At 44.9% G+C, this 15,215-nt stretch overlaps 1 long non-coding RNA gene across 1 annotated transcript in view; it reads right to left on the minus strand.

Annotated features, from left to right (window-relative positions):
- Positions 1-12,388, minus strand: part of LOC129659013 (uncharacterized) — an 84,482-nt gene extending 72,094 nt beyond the window's left edge. The window contains exon 1 of the long non-coding RNA XR_008717735.1: positions 12,263-12,388. This is a non-coding gene — a long non-coding RNA (uncharacterized LOC129659013). The remainder of the gene's footprint in view (positions 1-12,262) is intronic.
- Positions 12,389-15,215: the final 2,827 nt, after the last annotated feature.

Here is a 15,215-nt window from a genome sequence, read left to right on the forward strand (position 1 = left end):
TCGACCGCTGTGTTACCTCCACCTTCCTTTGTAACTCAAAGGCCTAACTAAACCAAGGATGTGAGAGAAAAAGGGCGATTGTTTCTGCTGACAGGTTTGCGTTAAGGATCTGGAAGAGGATGCTGGTTTCCAGGGCTGGGCATTAGAAGTGGGGGCTGAGGGGGCTTCATGGACCTGCTTGCCCCGATTATTGGCAAGAATGATTGTAAGCCAGTTCTGCAGATGGTGGCAGGGCCTCCCTGTGGTGGGCTTCTCTTGGGCAAACGGCTTCTTTTGGAGCCAGGGAAGAACAATGGGACATCTTTTCCCATGCCCTTAGTTTCTCCCTGTTGGAGATCCCATTGTGTCTGTAACTTCAGGTGTTGGGGGACTAACGTCTGCAACTCTTCAGGGAGGCCAGCTGGGCCCCCTCCACCTAGCCCGCTGACCTTCCCGTCTCGTCAGCAGCAGGCTGGGGTCCTGGGGCAGGAACCAGCCGGCAGAGGAGGCTATAAATACTCTTCTTGGCCGCCGGCTTCCCCCTGGAGCACAGCTGAGGGGCAGGGGTGGGGAAGCACCTGCATCTCCTCAGGCACATCCGCCTGGCCGGGCTTGCAGGCCCTCAACCTCTGAGCACACTTTCCTCAGAGTCTTCCAGCTCTGAGGAAGCCGGCGGTGACCCAGCTTCCCAGCTGAAATCCAAGCTCCCAGCGGCCACCCCCTTTAAACTCCGAGCCTGAGCTGCATTTTCAGTGGGGCTGGTGAAACTGAATAGCTGCAGGTAAAATAAGGAAGGAGCGAAGAAAGGAGAGGAGACTCTTCAAAGGGTGCTTTTCTCCTCCCGATTCCACTTATGTGGGGAAGCGCGAAACAACGCCTCATCAGCCAGGCCTCTCTCCTGCATTTGAGCCTGCTTTTGAGTTCCTAAGTAATTCTGAACTGAAATACTCTGGGCAGGAACTACACGTTGAGAAACAATGCCCTGAGACAGTAGTTCACAAAGAGAGGGCCGCGACCTGAAGCAGCACCAGGAAATTTACTTAAAATGCAGATGCTCAGGCCAACTCCAGGCTTAAAGGATCAGAAACTCTGGAGGTAGGGCCCAGAAATCTGTTTGAACAAAGCACCAGGTGATTCTGAAAGTTGAGAAATACTGCTCTAAGAGCTCTCTTACAAATCAGGAGTGTGAACCCTGGAACAACGGTGATTTTTAACATGCAGCCTAGATTGAGAACTGCCGCTTTGGGTCTATGGGAAGATAAACACTAACATTACCTCCACAGCCCCTGTTTTTTGACCGTCCACCTTTTTGAGCCAGGGTCAGAGTTAATGGCGTGAAGGGGAAAGAATGCTTTGTTTCAGACCGACACGGACTCATGTCGCAGTGCTGAATTTAACTTCCCTGAACCTCGGTGTTTTCGCCTGTGAAATGGAAGGGACGACGCCCAACCTACAGTGATGCCGTGAGAAACAGCGAGATGAGATCTGGGAAAAGTGCGTGTCTGGCACACTGCAAGAACTGGATCCTTCTCTCTGTTTCTCTGCGATCATGACTTGCCTTAGTTTAATTGGGGTCTGGAATAAGATCTTAATCTTTATAGAAATATGGCTTGAGGGTTTACTCTCTACAGAGCATCAAAAAACGCATTTTAAAATTCATCACTCCCATTAGTGTAAACGTATGAAGAGCTCAGTGAGCAGTCCTCATTTTAAAAGCCGGTGACATCAGTGTAGAAGCAGCTCTAATGCCACTTCACCTGATTCAACTCTGCAGCCACAGGCATGTCCCTTTACTCACCAATGTTTTAGTAACAGACGAAATCTTATGGTTTTATTATTAGGTACTTGGCACAAGCATTTCAATTTCTCAGTTGACCTCCACTGTTGACAAAATGCCAGGTGAACTACCACTAGTTTGCTGCCAGAGATCAATAAAGAAATCATCTTGCGTGTGTGCACATGTGTGTGTGCACGTGTGTGTGTTCGTACGTGTGTGTGTGTGCATGTGCACGCACTGCTCAGTTTGTAATTCAGTTGGTTGGAACACCAGCCAGTACTGTACACTCCCCCAAGAAAGCAGATTCAGGAAACACTCTGGCACGAAGCTATGGTGTCTGTGTTTTACATTTTATATAATACATTTTATATAATACATGGAAATGCTTGACCGTTACCACTTCCATAGAGTCTACAGATGAACTAGCTGCAAATGTGTCTCCCCCTGAGGCAAGGATGAAAACACATGCCAAACGTAGCGGGAAGCTTACAAGAACCGCAGCTATAGAAGTGAAGGGGGAATATGTCCACATGTGGCCATCAAATGTCCCACATCCTTGCCTTAGGATGGAAGGTCCCTGATGTGATCAGGACCTGGGGCAGTGTGTAGCCCTAAATGACCAACTAGCTTAGTTCACGGCAAACTAACAGGCAACCCTTAGGGCAGGAAGAGGTGGATATACCAGGGTTCACTGCCAACTGATGTTTCAGCATTAGCTTCAACAAGTTCTGATGGCTTACCATGTGCAAGGCACATTTACATGCACGCTTTCATCTACGGCTCACAGTTATCACCGTTCACTTTTTACACACAAGGAAACTGAAGTGCAAAGACTTGAAGGCATTTGACAAACATGCAGCCAGTTACTAGCAAACCATTACATCAACCCATGTCTTCTTTCTCTAAGATGTTTTGTTCTATTAAGCCACAGGTGTTTCCCTCCAAAAGATAAAATGAACATTCCAACTGTCACTCATTTGGAATTTCTAAATCCACTGCACAGATGAAAATTTAAAAACAAGACACTGGGCTTTAAGGAAATGCATTACAAGTCATTCAGTCAGTCACAGGTCATTCTAAAACAAAGGCAAAGGAGGGACTTGGGCTGGCTCCTGATCTGGGCCCCCACATCAGGGCCATGTTGGCCTTTTCCATATGCGTATTTCCCCAAGTGGAGAAGCTGAAAAACAGCCTGAGCAGAGAAACACAGAACGTTGTTTCTATTTATCCTAGGAGGGACTTCTGTCTTCCAACTGCTGATTCACTTATTCATTCCTTTATTCATTCACCCAGTCTTCCTTCATTCATGTTTTATTATAAGTGAGGCACGTATATTTACTCACGTATCTCCTCAAACAATTCTGGAAAACTACGTACTCTCTTGAACTTTTCAAAGATGAAATCTAAAGTTTCTCATCTCTCTCATATATATATTGGAGAAGGCAATGGCACCCCACTCCAGTACTCTTGCCTGGAAAATCCCATGGACGGAGGAGCCTGGTAGGCTGCAGTTCATGGGGTCGCTAAGAGTCGGATATGACTGAGCGTCTTCACTTTCACTTTTCACTTTCCTGCATTGGAGAAGGAAATGGCAACCCACTCCAGTGTTCTTGCCTGGAGAGTATATATATATATGTTCATAAGTTTCTCTTTTGCCTAAATTGTTGCAAAGAATGTAATTCTAGCGTGTAGTCAAAACTGACAATCTAGAACAAAAAACTGTTGAATGTTTTTATATGTATCCAATTATAGATACCATAGCAATATTTACCATCATCCAAAATTTTTAAACACATGAATGACCTTTTAACAGTAGGAACACTTAATGTTCTTTTCCCTCCTTAAAGTCACATTTCCATTCCATTTCTCCAATTTTACCCTTCATAATGTGTTTCATGCTTGAAAATATCTTATTAATTATCCTAGCATTATTCTATGTAACAAGAGTAAGATATAAATCAAAAATGATTTCTTAATTTCCTGTAATCTTAAGGCTTTAGATGTTGAAAATTTTTTCTTCTGGATTGAGTTATTGCTAAAATTAATAGAACAAAATTAATCAAAACAGCATAAGTATATTATAACTCTAGACAATGCACTGTAAAATCAGGGAGAAATAAGAAGTATGCCTTTTTTTTTATTTTATTTTATTTTTAAACTTTACAATATTGTATTGGTTTTGCCAAATATCGAAATGAATCCACCACAGGTATACATGTATTCCCCATCCTGAACCCTCCTCCCTCCTCCCTCCCCGTACCATCCCTCTGGGTCGTCCCAGTGCACTAGCCCTAAGCATCCAGTATCGTGCATTGAACCTGGACTGGCGACTCGTTTCATATATGATATTATACATATTTCAATGCCATTCTCCCAAATCATCTCACCCTCTCCCTCTCCCACAGAGTCCAAAAGACTGTTCTATACATCAGTGTCTCTTTTGCTGTCTCTTACACAGGGTTATTGTTACCATCTTTCTAAATTCCATATATATGCATTAGTATACTGTATTGGTGTTTTTCTTTCTGGCTTACTTCACTATGTATAATAGGCTCCAGTTTCATCCACCTCATTAGAACTGATTCAAATGTATTCTTTTTAATGGCTGAGTAATACTCCATTGTGTATATGTACCACTGCTTTCTTATCCATTCATCTGCTGATGGACATCTAGGTTGCTTCCATGTCTTGGCTATTATAAACAGTGCTGCGATGAACATTGGGGTACACGTGTCTCTTTCAATCCTGGTTTTCTCGGTGTGTATGCCCAGCAGTGGGATTGCTGGATCATAAGGCAGTTCTATTTCCAGTTTTTTAAGGAATCTCCACACTGTTCTCCATAGTGGCTGTACTAGTTTGCATTCCCACCAACAGTGTAAGAGGATTCCCTTTTCTCCACACCCTCTCCAGCATTTATTACTTGTAGACTTTTGGATCGCAGCCATTCTGCCTGGCATGAAATGGTACCTCATAGTGGTTTTGATTTGCATTTCTCTGATAATGAGTGATGTTGAGCATCTTTTCATGTGTTTGTTAGCTATGTATGTCTTCTTTGGAGAAATGTCTATTTAGTTCTTTGGCCCATTTTTTGATTGGGTTATTTATTTTTCTGGAATTGAGCTGTAGGAGTTGCTTGTATATTTTTGAGATTAGTTGTTTGTCAGTTGCTTCATTTGCTATTATTTTCTCCCATTCTGAAGGCTGTCTTTTCACCTTGCTTATAGTTTCCTTTGTTGTGCAGAAGCTTTTAAGTTTAATTAGGTCCCATTTGTTTATTTTTGCTTTTATTTCCAATATTCTGGGAGGTGGGTCATAGAGGATCCTGCTGTGATGTATGTCGGAGAGTGTTTTGCCTATGTTCTCCTCTAGGAGTTTTATAGTTTCTGGTCTTACGTTTAGATCTTTAATCCATTTTGAGTTTATTTTTGTGTATGGTGTTAGAAAGTGTTCTAGTTTCATTCTTTTACAAGTGGTTGACCAGTTTTCCCAGCACCACTTGTTAAAGAGATTGTCTTTAATCCATGAAGTATGCCTTTTTAAAGTTCAAGATGAGCTGGGAAAAAGAACCCTTCCCATGGGATCTTCCCTGCAGGCATGTTCTCAGGTTGATCTTATTAGGAAAGCGTATATACAGGGAAGTCTAGGATCTGGAAATTAATTCCCTGAGATACTCAATGTAATATATTCCAGCTGGAAGGCCACTTCTGTAGGAGCGCAGAGGCTCCATAAGGAGTTCTGAGGGGCACATACAAACAGCACTGCACAAGTCATCAGATGTGTTCAAGTGTATCTGTTAGGGGCCAGTCAAGAGACAAACCCCATTAATAACCTGAACGTGGGGCATCAAGTAAAAGAACTGTTAACTAGGCAGAAGAGAAGAGAACTGAAAAGTGTAACAGAGGTAGAAATTCAGAAGGCAGCAACCATCTGCCATTTCCCAGGCTGAGGGAAAAGTCAGTGAGGAAATATGAAACTGAGAGGAGGGTCCCACAAGATGACTCGCACACCCTTGCAAACTGAGCACGGCCGCTGTTGTGAAGAACCAGGACGCTATAGGTGCTAAAGGCAGGACACTGAGAGCCGTCGCCACCACGGTGAACACTCGCCAGGACCCTCTGCACACCAACTTCCATGCGACTGCACCAGAAACAGCCTGTGGAGCAAAAGCAGCTCTTTCTTTCCCTTCGACTTTGCAGTGCCCTCTATTGCTTCAGTGTAAGGCTGAGCTGGCTGGCAAATGAGAAACATAGGGAGCTGAGTCCAGGTGCAGGATGGCAAAACAGGACAAAAAGGGATGCGTGTGGAGCTGAAAGGGGATTGACTAACAACTGGTACAAGCGTCACGAGAAAACTGCAGTCAAGGAACGACATGAGTTCAGAGAAAAGGGAAATGACCTTCAATCTCCCCTCTCCTCAAATTGATAGATGGATAGACTCCAGCTGGACTCTGAGCTAGCACCTTTGGTCTCAGTCTATCTGCAGGTTTCAGCTGAGAGCAACCAGAAGCTACATGCATAGCTACCTTGCGTTGACGCCCAGAGCTGAGATGCTTGCCCCAAGCTCACAAACTCTTGACTTTGCTTCTGTGTGTGTGTGCAAAGCAAGCTGGCTCTCTCACACGTGCAGGAAGCACAAGCAAGATTCTCCAGGGGCGAATGATGTGTCTGTCTTTGTGGCAGCTGCTCATCCCGACACCAGTTCTTGGAGACTGCTTTTACTGCTGAGCTTTTTCTCCTTTGATTCCTGCCCAAGAAGAGGAGGAAGCCAGGGAGCTGGGGATCATCTATTTTAATTTCTCCTATTTCTGCTCTTTGTTTTGAAGTGAAATGATTTCATACAGCCCCCAGCTGGCACCAAGTTCTTTTCACCAACTCCCCTACCGTCTTTATTACTGCAGTCGAGATGTTAAAAAAAAATCATGCCAGTGCCAACTAACCGTGACAGGGTTTTATTTCAAAATCATTCTCTGTTGCTTTACTTGTTTGAAACTCTCTGCCATATTCTATAAAATACTCCATTATTCATCTCCAATGCCTTTAGAAAGAAACCCTCTGAGAGGCCACACTTGGGCTGGAAGGGCACTGGCTGGGAATAGAAGGCTGAGGTATCCCATTTCTCCCACTAACTGACACAAGGAAAATCACTTGGTTCCTCATGTCCCTTGGCGTTATTCCTGAACACTGCAAAGTGTGGGACCACAGTTACAGCCATCAGCCTCATATATATAAAAGAGAGGGGAGTTTGGGGGAGAATGGTGGTGGTTTAGTTGATAAGTCATGTCTGACTCGTGCGACCCCTTGGACTGTAGCCTGCCAGGCTTCTCTGTGCATGGGATTTTCCAGGTAAGAATACCAGAGTGGGTTGCCATTGCCTTCTCCAGGGGATCTTCCCGACCCAGGGATTGAACCCGCGCCTCCTGTGTTGCAGGTGCCTTCTTTACCAACTGAGCCACCAAGGAAGCCCCGGCGGGGAGATTGGGGGAGAATGGATACATACATATCTAAGACTTGGTCCCCTGGCTGTGCACCTGAAATTATCACAACGTTCTTAATCGCTTTAACGCCAATATAAATTCAACAGTTTCAAAACAACAGTAACAGCAAGACTCAACAACAGGACAGGGCCGCTCCCAAGCACTCAGGGGCACCCAGCCCTCGCCCGCCCCTCCACTCACGGCGCCGTATATTAATACTCATGTGCTTTGTATCTGTCCCCTTCTCAAGGGTAAGTTCCATGAAAGCAGGAATCAAGCATTCTTACTCGTCTACATAAGTCAGGGGCTAGCCCAGGAACTGGTGTGCTCTCTGCGCTCAAGAAACATTACTTGAATGTCTTCACTGAATCATAGCAATCATCTATTCCAGATGTGGGATGAGACACAAGCTAGGTTTTTACTTTTGTCCACTTATAACTGATGTCAGGGCTGATGGTGGGTAATAAGGAGAAAGATGGGAACCTAGGAGTCAGGTCTGATTCCCTAAAGCATGAAAAATGGAAAATGGGAAGCTCCAGACCAGTCCTCTGGAGATGGGAACTGTCAGAGTGGGAAACAGTCTGGTTTAGACCAAAACAAGACTGGAAGGGACCTGATGATGTGATGCCAGAGGGATGGCTGGAAGAGATAAAGTGTCAGGGCCAGTTGGGAACCCCTCAGCAGACCCCAGTTGCCAACTCCAGCTTTATGTTAGACCTGCCAGAGGAGACTTAAACCGTACCAGTGCCCCGGCCCCACCAAAGAGCAGTGGATTTAGAATGCAGGTGGAGAAGGCATCCGTGTGCTTTTTTAAAAAGTATCCCAGGTGATTCTGTCATGCGATGAAGATTGAGAGTACCCACTCCAGAGCAAAGTGAGACTGGAGGGCCTCTCCAACCTTGACCCCGAAGTCTGTCAGGGAAAAGGCTGATTTCCCTTGTGTGCCCTGCAGGCACCACACCTGTGGTAAAGACTTCTTCCCAATGACAAGGTTGAGGCCAGAGCGTGGAGGGCCTGGAACGTCAAGGTAAGGAGAGCCGATGCTTTACAGCGGGCATGCTGCACCAGGCACAACTCTGCAGACCAGGGAGCTGGTTCCTGGTGAGTGGCTTCACCAGTGAGTCAGCCTCAACTCTGAAAGCCCACGATGGGTTACATTACTGGCAAGATCCAAAGGAAGTACTAGTTATTTCTGAATATGAGTTTTCTTCATATACATCTCGCTAATGCCAGCTTGCATTAGTAACTCACATTTTCCATGTGAGTGCAACTGGCATTTGTTGGCAGGGCTTAGGCTGAGTACAGAGAACAAGCAAACTGATGGGAAAATTTTAAAAATCTGATGTTCAGAAAGTGCAAAGTCAACTGCAAGGTCCAGCCTGTCTATATAATGACACAGTATTAGAAAAAGCAAGCGCGTGAGGTTAGCAGGCATTGTAATTAGCGGCGATGCCTTACACTGGAATTCGGGGGTTTTGTGGCATAAACAGCCAGCGGGAGAAACCAGCTCTCTAGCCATTTCCCATCCTGACCAAACTCTCTCCCAGCCAACCTTCACAGCTCATGTCCAACAAGTCCAGATGAGCCACTTCAATAGGTTGTTTGGATAAGGCTCACTGCTAAGAACAGTAGACAATATAATCCAGCTGAAGGAGAAAAAAAACATCCCTTATTTTGGCAAAGGAAAGCTACTCTTACTCATTCCATAAACACGGATCAGGTAACAACCGTGTGCCAGGCACTGTCCAGGGCGCCAAAAACAGAAGGAAAGACTGTGACCCCTGTCTTCATGGAGATGAGTCTGAAGAAGAAACAGACATAGAAATGGAAAAGTATGTCAGTGTACAAAAGGGCAGTGACAGAGAAATGCAGTGTGTCATGAGTGTGACCAGCAGGCTGCAATCAGAGAAGGCTTCCTGGAAGAGTTGCTATTCAAACAGACAGGTGGAGCTAAGGGTGGGCTGAGGCCACTCACACTGGCTTGCAAAGCCAATTACATACATTTCTTCCCAGTTCTGCACTTAGTGACCTGATTGGCAACCTGAAATCAGCAATGGTTTGAGTATCCACACCTCAGAAATCAGCAAGCACTCCAAACCACACTTTTTTCCTCCTGGAGAGACAGTGGTTAAATCTTTCCCAACAAACCCCTGGGTAGAACGTAGTCAGGATGGAGGGAAGCACATTTCAGGAAAAGTACACACCATACAGGCAAAGGCCTGGAGGCCAGGAAAAAAAAAAAAGCAGAGGGGAATACATGACCTTAATTTTTACAGGCTATAAAGTGCATGGCTGTAATAGCAGGAGATAAGACAAAAAGGGAGGCAAGGACTAGGTTATGGAAGGCATCAGAAGCTGTGCAAAGTTTCTACTTTACCCAGTAGGAGGTGGTAGGCAAAGAAGTTTTAAGGTAGGTTATCAGTTCAGTTCAGTTCAGTTGCTCAGTCGTGTCCGACTCTTTGCGACCCCATGAATCGCAGCACGCCAGACCTCCCTGTCCATCACCAACTCCCGGAGTTCACTCAGACTCACATCCATCGAGTCAGTGATGCCATCCAGCCATCTCATCCTCTGTCGTCCCCTTCTCCTCCTGCCCCCAATCCCTCCCAGCATCAGAGTCTTTTCCAATGAGTCAACTCTTCGCATGAGGTGGCCAAAGTACTGGAGTTTCAGTTTTAGCATCATTCCTTCCAAAGAAATCCCAGGGCTGATCTCCTTCAGAATGGACTGGTTGGATCTCCTTGCAGTCCAAGGGACTCTCAAGAGTCTTCTCCAACACCACAGTTCAAAAGCATCAATTCTTCAGCGCTCAGCTTTTGTCACAGTCCAACTCTCACTTCCATACATGACCACTGGAAAAACCACAGCCTTGACTAGACAGACCTTTGTTGGCAAAGTAATGTCTCTGCTTTTGAATATGCTATCTAGGTTGGTCATAAATTTCCTTCCAAGGAGTAAGCGTCTTTTAATTTCATGGCTGCAATCACCATCTGCAGTGATTTTGGAGCCCCCAAAAATAAAGTCTGACACTGTTTCCACTGTTTCCCCATCTATTTGCCAGGAAGTGATAGGACCAGATGCCATGATCTTCGTTTTCTGAATGTTGAGCTTTAAGCCAACTTTTTCACTCTCCTCTTTCACTTTCATCAAGAGGCTTTTGAGTTCCTCTTCACTTTCTGCCATAAGGGTGGTGTCATCTGCATATCTGCATATCTGATATTTCTCCCGGCAATCTTGATTCCAGCTTGTGCTTCTTCCAGCCCAGCGTTTCTCATGATGTATTCTGCATAGAAGTTAAATAAGCAGGGTGACAGTATACAGCCTTGACGTACTCTTTTTCCTATTTGGAACCAGTGTGTTGTTCCATGTCCAGTTCTAACTGTTGCTTCCTGACCTGCATATAGGTTTCTCAAGAGGCAGGTCAGGTGGTCTGGTATTCCCATCTCTTGAAGAATTTTCCACAGTTTGTGATCCACACAGTCAAAGGCTTTGGCATAGTCTAATAAGCTAGTATCTTGGAAGCACCCTACTTATAACCACTGAAGCTTCTCCTTGATAATTATTAACATCTTATACAGCATGAATTGAGATTAGATTGAAGAAAATTTGCTCCTAAAACCACCCTCAAAGCCAAAAATAAAATTAAAATGCAAAATAAGTTTTTAAAAAATACAGAAGTTTTGCTTTAGCACCCATGATATCATAATTTGGTATCATGATAGCATAATTTGGTTCAAGCAAGTGATCCTATGGCAGGGATAGCAGTTTAGGTCTAATCAGATGATAAAAACCACACAGTGTGACTTCCCTGGAGGTCCATGGTTGAGAATCCACCTGCCAATGCAGGGGACATGAGTTTGATTCCTGGTCCGGGAAGATTCCATATGCCACAGAGCAACTAAGCCTGTGTACCACAACTATGGAGCCTGCGTGCCGTGGAGCCCACACTCTGCACCAAGACAAGCCAAGGCAATGAGAAGCTGGCACACCACGACTGGAGAGTAGCCCCTGCTTGCTACAACTAGAGAAAAGCCCCAGTGCAGCCAAAAACAAAGGAAGAAATTTTTTTTAAAGGCACAGTGGGTTAAATAGTAGTTTAATATAAAGAACTATGAAGAAAGACTGGAAGATACAAGGAAACTCCATATGGTGCCCTAGGGCTGAGGGGGAGTACCCATGGAAGAACAAACTGGGAGGGGTTCGCTTACTGGAGAAGTGGGGTTCAGCCCACCATGCAGCAAGGGAGTTTGCTGCAGAGCTGGTCTGAGTTGCCCAGCAATAATTATAATATGCCTCTCTCTGGGGTGCAGGCTGGGGGAACAGACCAGCAGAACTTGTGGCTGAGGCATGCAGTGGGTGTCCAGGGTCGCCAGGGTCAGTGGGAGGCACTGGTTTTCATAAGAGACAGTGGCAGAAAAGTGATCGCCAGGCCAAGGCTGCAAGGGTGCAGAAGGCCCAGGTTCTGGGCCTGACGCTGGGACAGGCTCTGTCAGGAGACCTCACCCACCACCCCTGGCCCACCCGGGAGCCACAGGAGACCCTCCTCCCCTCGACAGCCCCTCTGGCCTCCTCTATTGAGTAAGGCTTACGCTGTAAGGTCACTTATTTTTTAAATTGTTATTTTACTCTCTCTATATATGTGTGTATATATTCTAAAAATAAACTTTTACCTATTTTATTGCTCATTTTAAAGGAGAAATACTTAGAGGAATCCCATTATTTTTTGAACAGCATGTTGAAGGGTGTGTTTGTGGCTAAGGGACAATAAAAGGAGGTGACACAGGCCCAGTGTTCCAGGGGGAACTAAAAACTGTGGTCATTCTCTTGGCTGTTTTAGCTCCATGGCCCAAAGAAGCAAGCAGTGCCAGGCTCTTTAGGCAGCCCTAGACGTTGAGGAACTGCTTGCCACTCATTCTGCATGTCGCCTTGGGGCCCTCGGCTAAGGCGCAGCTCTAAGGAGGCTCAGCTCCGCGTCCACTGGGCTCACGCCCTGGGCAGCCCCACCCACTCACAGCACTGTCTGGGATGCTCACATTTCCTGCAGTTCCAGACTCCTGGGTCACACCGCACGCTCCACTTTCCACCATCTCTCTTTGGGGAAAGAAGAAAACCATGTTGCTGTGGTTGCTTAATTTTCTTGGTGGTGCAAACAGGCTCCTGTTGTGAGAGACCATGGTTAAGAGTCCAGGTCCCAGGATCAGACATGCCCCAGTCTCAATACTGAGTTATGTATTAAGCCTGGAAACCTCAGTTGTCCCATCTATAAAACAGGGATAAAGAGCACCGATCATACAGTTCTTAGAGGCATGAAATGAGATCATCTGTATAAAGCACAGTAAATGCTTGGTAATAGTCATGCTATTATGCTGCACAGAGAGCCAAAACTCAAACTCCTGAGAAATGGCCAACCGTGCCTTGTCTTCCTCAAAATGCTAAAAATTTAATAGTCATTTATACTCGTTTTGATTTTGACTATCGTCAGTACCCAAGTAAAAAAGAAATGAGTTTTGCTGAAAAGTTTTTTACTCTCCTGGATTCACTCCCAGAGTGGAAAATGTTTGAGGACTTGCCTATGATTTTTTTTCCCCCTCTTTTTAATACAGTTGATGGTATTGTTCATTATCCACTTGAGATGGCATTAGAATAAATTAATATTAAAATATTTAAATTTAGAACAATGCATTTGAAATGCCATTAGGAAGATTTATCACCTGCAATGAAAACTCAGTGCTCCATTAGCTACAGGCCCCTCTCCAGTAAGCCCAGAGCCCTCTGGCTCAGATCGCTGTCTGGCACCTCTCTCCCCCTCCCTGTCCCCTGATGCCGTGTGGACATCTGTTCTTGGGTTCACTGAGGTTTTGATCCACTGACTCGCTTTGGACCTCAGACACCTGTATCCTACTGGGTGCTCTTTAATATCATCTGCTTAGATGCCAATTAACACAAGGAATGGCAAAATTCACTTGTTTCACTAAGTGCTCAAGGTATTACAAAATGTACTTCAGAAAAGTGAAATGAGTCAGAGTGCTGTTTCCAACTAGGAGAATAGAGCTTCGAAAGGGGATCCCACCAAACCTGTGAGGCTGTAGGTATGGCTGTTAAAGGCCCACACTCTGGAGCCCAGATGCCTGGGTTCAGATCCCGCTCTGCCGCTCGCTAGCCTGGGGAGCTCCAGCAGTCCCTTTCTGAGCTTGATACCTTATCTGGAAAATGGGGATGATATCAACACCTCCCTCAGGGGTGCCCTAAGGATTTCACAAGTTAATAAATATACAGGGCTTCAAACACCTAGCACCGGGATAAGGCTATGAAGTATTTGCTGTTATTACCTGGTCTTTGAAAAAGACATAAGAGGAAATATAATAACAGGTTCTTCCAATCTATTAAGCACCTGCCAGCATTCCAGAAGACCCTTATTTGTAAGATTCCTTGGCTTGGACTTGTCTCCCTTTGCCGATTTTATTCAAAAGAATAATGAATATTATTCTTTTAAGTAGAAAGCCCTGAGGAAGTCACTTTGAGAGGAAACTTCTCAGGAAATTCCCAAGTAATCTGCTGGAGGAAAAAGAGCAGTATCTTAATCGGCTTAAAAGCCAGCCAGCCTTGAACTTGTCACTGCATTCCGCGCTGCGGCTTGGTCACGTGCTGGTCCGTGGTCTGAGGCCGGTCCCCGGGCTGCTTACTGGGCGAAAGTGGATCCAGCCAAGCACTTGTGTTTTGTGCGCCACTTAAAAATATATATATTCGACTTCAACACAAATTGTACTTAAAACAAATACCTAACAGAAACACCCCTCCAGATCACCTGAGAACCTCTGAATTTCTTCTCCCTTTTCTTCATGGATATTTGAACATTTCTTTGGCAAAGAGCTCTGATCCTTTTGGACCCATGCTGAGGTTTGAGAATAGGTAGCCTCTAAACAGAGCCCCCAAAATATCAGATACAGAGTTTTTAGTATAAACATGTTCCAGGTAATACTGGGGACATATTTATACTAAAAAATACTTATTTACATGAAATTCTGACTTAACTGGGTGTTCTATGTTGCCTGCTAAATTCAAATTTTGAGTCTAGGTAGTTTATTTTAAAAATCTGACAATACAAAGCCCTGGCAAAGATCCAAATCAATTGGAAGTCTCATATGCTGCTGGTAGAGATAGCAAAATGGTAGAGTCATTTTGGAAAATCATTTGGCAGCTTCTTAAAAGTTAACATACACCCACCATATGACACTACCTGCAATATCATCTACCAAAAGATTTGGAAACGTTTAGGTTGGACACTGTGAAGCTAAAGTCCACACACACACACGCGTGCACACACACGTGCACACACACACACACACTATACTCTAGATGATAAACCTGTTTGTCACAAAGCCTAGCATTAGGAATTTCAAAACTGTTTGTATACTTAGAGGAAAAACTAAGTATATATATTGCAAATAATTACAGCTAATTTCTCAATTTTGGGAAAAAAAATTATAAATAAAGAAAGGAAAATGGTTAGAACGAATCCTCAGGGGACAGATTGGAGTCAGAAGTATCGATATTGACTTATTTATGTCTTAAAAGATACACATACACAGGCAAATAGATACAGAAACAAAAATAGAGATGTGTATATGCATGAACTAGTTAGTATACACATATGTATGCTGCTGCTGCTGCTGCTGCTGCTAAGTCGCTTCAGTCGTGTCCGACTCAGTGCGACCCCATGGACGGCAGCCCACCAGGCTCCCCCATCCCTGGGATTCTCCAGGCAAGAACACTGGAGTGGGTTGCCATTTCCTTCTCCAATGCATGAAAGTGAAAAGTGAAAGTGAAGTCGCTCAGTCGTGTCCAACTCTTCGCAACGCCATGGACTGCAGCCCCCCAGGCTCCTCCGTCCACGGGATTTTCCAGGCAAGAGAACTGGAGTGGGGTGCCATCGCCTTCTCAGACACATATGTATAGATTACCTAATTCTCTCTTCTGAGACAGGCC

The sequence above is a fragment of the Bubalus kerabau genome, chromosome 8 (genome assembly GCF_029407905.1).
Source record: "Bubalus kerabau isolate K-KA32 ecotype Philippines breed swamp buffalo chromosome 8, PCC_UOA_SB_1v2, whole genome shotgun sequence".
NCBI lineage: Eukaryota > Metazoa > Chordata > Mammalia > Artiodactyla > Bovidae > Bubalus > Bubalus kerabau.